Raw genomic sequence first — 6,841 nt, forward strand, 5'->3', positions numbered from 1 at the left:
TGACAGGTGAGCCCCGCCCCCGGCCCCGGGCGGTGGCGCAAGCCGAGCGCCGCCGGGACCGCCAGGGACGCGGCCCTAGCGCGCGCGCCCGGCGCCTGTCCCGCGGCGGGGTGGGGGTGCCGTCCAGGACAGCCGGGGGTGGGGGTGGGGGGCGCAGCGGGGCCCCCCGTCCCCCGCGCCCTGCACGCGCCTGCGGTGCCCGGCAAGTTCTAAGCTCAGCAGAGGGACAACGTCGAGGGCGAAACTTGCCCCGCGGAAGGGAAGGCGGCGGGCTCCGCGCGGGTCTTCCCCGTTTGCGCGGGGTGTGCCCTCCGCGGGCCCGGCTCACACCCGCACGCGCGCCCCTTAGCTGCCCCAGCAGCCCCCCGAGCGCGGTGCTGCACACCCGACGTCGGTCCTGACGTCCGCGGCGGCCGGACCCGAGTCGACGGGGCCCGCGGGTGCAGCCGACTCCTGGGGACGTGGCGCCCGCGTCCCGGCCGCGCACCCTCCGCCCCCCGCGCCGGGCGCTCCCTGCAGGGTCGCCGGCACGCCCGCGCCCGCCGCGCGCCCTTCTCCTTAACTCGCCTCTGGGACGCTCTCACCCTCCCCGAGGTGAGCGAGAACTTGGGGTGCCGGTGACAAACAGCGGCCGAACGGAGGGGCGGCAGGGATTCCTCCCTCGGGCTCTGGCGAACGCCGGCCCAGAGGCCGCGGCGGCCGAGCGCCGGCGCGTCGCCGGCTTCCGCGGACCCACAGCGCCCGCTGGCGGCGGCCCGCCCACCGACTCCGCAGCCGCGCGCCGACCCTCGGCGGGAGCCCCGGCCGGGACCGGCACCGCACCTGCGGACCGCGAAGGTTTGGGAAAAGTGGAAAGAAGCATGCCGCCAACACGCTTTAAAACGCTCCTGTGTCCTCCCGGATTTCTGTAATGTTTGCAGACGCAACGAACCAGACGGAGTCCCTACCGATTCTATTTCTTCAGCTAAATTATCTACTAAACTGCGTTTAAAAATACATGGTAAAACATCTCGTTTAGACATTTACCAGTGTTTCTTTCACTCTTCTTTGTAACCACGTTGAAGACGTTTATGGGTAAGTATTCCTTTTTGGAAACATTAAACAAAAGTTAATGCACGTTTCCACTGGGAGTGTTAAAGATGTGTTTTAAGAGCAGTTTGTTACGATCGAAAACACTAAGGCACGGGGTGGGGGGGGCGGGTACCGAAAACATTCATATTATTACGGGTAAGTCTTTGAGAAGAAAACTATTTTATTTTCTCTGACTGCTAGTTTTAAAAGAAGCCTTCAATTTGAGGGAAAAATTTTTCTCAGATGCTCAAACATCACACACTGACTTGAAGTCCTGGGCGGGTTCCCACGAGGGCTAAAAACCAGGAAGGGGGCACATGGTATATTATTCATCACTTTATCACAGGGGCTAAAAGGGAGTGGTTTTTTAATAAGCCTAAAACACTTAAGGAATTCGTTTGAAATTTAATGTAAAGCTAGTGATTTTCTAAAAGAACTAAAACCAAAACAGTACCATGTTTTAAATTTGGCAAACTTATTTTGTAAAATTTAAGTTGTGACCTGTTTGCTCCTACACGTAAGGAGCTCTTACCACGTAAACTAGAGGAAATAAAGGAAATTTGCATAGTCTGAAAATAACCCTGGCTTCCATTTTTCGTAAATCAGATATTCACACATCGAAAGCATATTTACCCTGGGGGAAATGTACGTGTAAAACTTGCTTCTTTTTAAACAAAGAGGATACTTGATGAAAAAAATAAAATCCTACACAAAGATTATCATTGTATAACTAGAGCGTGAATAGTTATCAACTTATTTTCAGTAAACACGGATTATCTGTAGAGACTAGGTGAAAAAACATCAACAGTTAGCTATTTCAAGATGAAAATGTCCCTCTGTTTAGATAGTAATCTCAGTTCCATTGACCTGTGAAGGAGAAGAGGGCAGGGACCCCCTCCCCCCATCCTTGTGTAACTTTGGATTTCCCGGAAACCTAACTACCAATAGCCTGTTCCAGAACCCTTACCAATAACAAATCACATATTTTCTTGTTATATGTATATTCTGTATTCTTAAGGCAAGCTCATGTTAGGAAAACGAAAGAAAATACATTTAGAGGGCTGTATTTATTGAAAACAATCCCTGTAAATGGAACCACACATTTCAAACCCAAGTTGTCCAAGGGGCAACTGTAATTAAAAGCATCACTTCAAGTCATTTGCATCTATTTCTGTGCATACATGCCAGGCAGAAACTGTTACATCAGCAGGTACCAGACGAAGTTCAAATTTTAATGCATGCCACACCAAAACGAACAGAGCACATCACTTTGTTACATGTTTGTATTTTATGATTAAAATTGTAGGGAGAAACATAGTTATTTCTGAAAATCCATAGTTTTACCAGCACATATTTAACCCCACATTAAAAGAGTGAAGTTGTATTTCACCTGAGGAACTTACTTCAACTTCTAAAGTTAAGGAAGAATTTCTAAGTCAGGTTAAAAATCTGGGCAATTTCAGATAGTCAATCATAAGTCAATAGAAATAGAAATTTGATTATGTAACGAGGTAGCAAATGTAAATTTCGGTTTACTAAGTTGGCAGTCAAGTTTGCCCAAGAACACGCACCCTATGAAAGTCATGTTCCTGCCTCTGAATTCCTGAACATGCTTTGGTCTTTAGATCTTATGGATGTTTCTTATATATTCCTTGTACAGTCATCCATCAATTCTTAGATCTACTTCAAAAGACATCTTTAACATAACTTCTGTAAAAACAAAGAACAAATGCCTTATCTAAATGTAACATTACAGAGAAATTACTGAAACTTGATATACATGTTGACTAAACGCCGTCCAAGCCATGAACTTCTCGCGTAGCTGCGAGCCTCGACTAGTTTCCTGGCACTGCATGCAGTTTATTTCATGAAGGTCACTGGAATTTTTAGGAGGCTTCTGCAAATGATACTGCTCAAATTACTCAAAGGGAAGACCTTTCAAAACAAGAGTAAATCTTTTCTTAGTAAACTTTGCCATGCACTCCAGTGTCATTTTTCTGCTTCTAAAATTCAGCTTATATGTTAAAGCATCTTAAATTAGTATCTACTTAGGAGTTTGGTAGGAAAAGGATCAGTTACTCCCTGGGCTATTGGATCCCAAGAACATTTTTCCCTTTGGAAGTTTAGTGACAACTGACCTTATAGATGAGAACAATATATATACCTTATGGAACTAAAATACCATTATTTTTCAACTAGAGTAGTCATTTAAATTTGTAGTTTATAATCTGTCATTGATTTCTTATTAGGCAAAAATAAACCTAATCAAAGAGAATGAAAGGCCTACATTCCCAAAACTATAAAACACTGTGAAAGAAATTGAAGACGACACAAAGAAATGGAAAGACATTCCATACAAATTAGAAGAACAAATATTGTTAAAATGTCTATAATATCCAAAGCAATGTACACATTTAATCCAATTCTTCTATCAAAATAGGGCATTTTTAGGGCACCTGGGTGGCTCAGTCGGTTAAGCATTTGACTTCAGCTCAGGTCATGATCTCATGGTTTGTGGGATCGAGCCCCGTGTGGGGCTCTGTGCTGATTCTTGCCTAATCTGCTTTTGCCTAATAAGAAACCATCATGGCTCCGACTAGCTTGGGCAATTGGCATGAAATCTCATATCCTTATTCGCAAACCGACAAGTGTAGAAAAGCAACCAAACTCCGGTCGGCCTTGCGTATGGGTTTAGGTGGTTTGGTGCAGACAGACAGGTAGCAGGTGTTTTGGTCTTAACCAGTCACGGACACTATTACTTTAACTCTCTCTCTAAAGAGGACTCCCACTTTGTGGACTGACAGGGATGTACTGTATAACAAGTTGAATTCTGCTCTGAACACAAAAGTGATCTTACTGACAGCAATCATAAGGAGATGAACATCTATTATGGGTCCAAGAAGCCATTTTTGCTCCCTCTCTATCCCGCGTTACAGGAAGAGATGGTCACAGCACTTGGAAGAGGCTACATTACGTATTCCTTTGTTCATTCCTTGCTACTGCCCTTGCTCAACCCACAGTGCACTTCCGTAAGCCTGGAAAACGAGGAAGAAAACAATCATTATCCAAATGTATACAAAACAACGAACGTATTTTATTCTAATGCACGAGGGAGGTTTAGTAATCAATAGTTGTATGGACACTCTTAAACAGCCCCCCCCCCCCCCCCCCCACCCATTAGGAATTCCTGAGTGAGGGTGAAAGTGCTGACCACTGAGAATTTCACTCTTTAGTCTTCTGGTTTCACATTAGTAGGTCTAAAGAAAATATATGTAAAAAGTACAACTGCTCAACATCCTCTGATCCAACCACTGGAGGCTCTGGAAAAGAACAATCTTCCGCACATCGGTTACTCTGGAAACTACATATATACAGTATCTAACAGATCAGACAATGCGATCTAGTCCTCTGAAAACCAGTGACAACTCTGCGTCAAAGTGTGTTGTGCATCCATGAGCACGTAAGTGCAGACCTTCTAGATTACCGCACCAGTACCAGCTGTGCTCATGCAAAACAGAATGCTAAAATAACGAGTAAACAAAACACAGAAATAACAAATATGATAAAGACATCTGGGCAGGAAAATGGCAATTCAACAAATGGACCCAACAAATGGGTCTATTCCTTGGTCTTCAACACCCATTTGAGATGCCTTCCTTTGGAGGTCCTCTCACTTAATTAAGAGCATTCAGGTACTGGAGTGTTCGGGAGACCCCTGGTGACAGTGGCAAGTCTCAGATACTGAGAGATCCCGTCTTCAGAAATTCCCATGGCCAGGAATCCAACAGATGGACGGTTCTGGGTGTAAAGGAGCAGAAAATTAAGGTAACTGAAATGAGAAACGCTTAATAACAGCTTTGGAGAAATTTAGTTAGGTGACAAGTGGAGGTGCTTAATATAAAATGAGGTATCAGAAACGATACCTAGAGTTCATCAAGCCAGGAGTCTATGCTTGTTTCACTTTGGAAAAAAAGAAGTGCAACATTACTGAGTAAGTAATGTTTGGTGGCCACACAAAGTAGCTGACGGCATGGAGAGGCACAACCACATGGCTGGGTCGCTGACTACATTTTTGTAAGGGAAACTGGTGCGGTCCATCTTTAACTAAAAACCCCTTCCCCTCTTTGCAAGCATTAAAGAGTCCTCACACCGAGCTAATTTAAAGGTTTCGTTTATACAGTTGATAATTCTGCAAACTCCACAATAGAAATTGCAATAACTACATACTTTAAATACTGCAATAAAAGTAAACAGTCATTAGTTAACTCTATAATGCATTAAGAATAACCTAAAAAACAAATTGTGAATAAAGCCATATTTAATAAATTAGGGAACATCTGAACTGCTAATTGGGAGAGAATTTGAGCTTTTATAATACGTACACAAAAGCAGTGGAAACAAATGAAGAAAACAAATTAGTACACACTTTTGCAGCACAGAGAAGATTGGGTGTATTTTATTAACAATCACTTCCTCTTTCCTGTAGCCTGGCACAGGGACAATTTATATCTGATGCGAGTCTCCCACAGCCGCTGACACTGCCATGTCACTAGGCAACTTACTGTGATTTCACACCATATGTGGCAGTAAGAGATTTAAAAAAAGTAAAAGGCACGCATAAGCTAATTTAAAATTTTAAGTCCAGGCTACTCTCTTAGATACAATGTTTGTAACACTTGCAGAGCAAAACAATTTTTAAATAAACAGTTCCCAAAACTTGAATATACAACCCAAGAACAATGGATCTGCACTCCCCTCAAAATAAGTTACATTAAAAAAAAAAAAAATCATGAAATAGAGCTAACCTATAATAAAGGTTAAAAAAGGATTCATGAAGCAACCTATCTTCTTTAGGTAAATAAACTAAATGTTTGAGTAATTAATAGGTATAAGTCAGTTCTCTCACTACAGTTCATGCCTACTTAAAAGTCTATCTTTAAAGATATTTAAACTGATAATATTGTTCCTTACCACAATAGACTCACTGAAGAGCTCAAACTAAAGCAATAGCATTTTTCTTAGCATGCACACACAAAATAATCTACCATTTAGGCAGTGCATTAACTTATGTTTTCACTTTGAAAGACTTAGCAAATGGACTCGAAAATATTGGAGAACATGTTCTCTACTTTGAAGACATGTTTATGCAGCTCAGGTAGCATTTTTAGATCCATATCCTTTTCGTGAATAAACGTTTTAATACCAGTAGACTTAAACATACGTAGATAACTGAGGCAGATTCTAGTGTATTAAGAATCATCCGTAAGGTATCACATGCAGAAACAAAAACTTGTAAGAAGTTTAAATGTGTTTGTCCCAAAAATACACGTGCAGGCACCCCACAGCAAAGAGGATTTGACTATCTTAGCCTTTAGTGAAAGTACAAAGCTAAGTTCTTTCTGATGGCCCACTTTGAAAATAATCTAAGGTTCTATAAATTGTTAGAAGCATTTTTCTGGTCTTCATTAAGTATAATTTGTGCTAATATTTATATCCTAAAACAGAGGCACAGGACTGAGAATTTAAATCCTTTTCTGGGTGCTTAGTCTTTCTTAAAGGTGATACTGATGTCTTAATTGCAGTAGCAGCATAAATCAAGTATCTGTATGAAACGCTAATGCAGGAGTATATTTAATGTACATATAAGTCCTATGTTAGAAGTCTGAGGAAAGATAGCATGGCTCTGGGATTCCTAAATTGTCGACCATCAAAAAGCAAACCACCCTCTTTAAGACTTAACAGAACTTTTAAAAAAAATTGCTTCAACATA

The sequence above is a fragment of the Hyaena hyaena genome, unplaced genomic scaffold (assembly GCF_003009895.1).
Source record: "Hyaena hyaena isolate Hyena2069 unplaced genomic scaffold, ASM300989v1 scaffold_22, whole genome shotgun sequence".
NCBI classification, from domain to species: domain Eukaryota; kingdom Metazoa; phylum Chordata; class Mammalia; order Carnivora; family Hyaenidae; genus Hyaena; species Hyaena hyaena.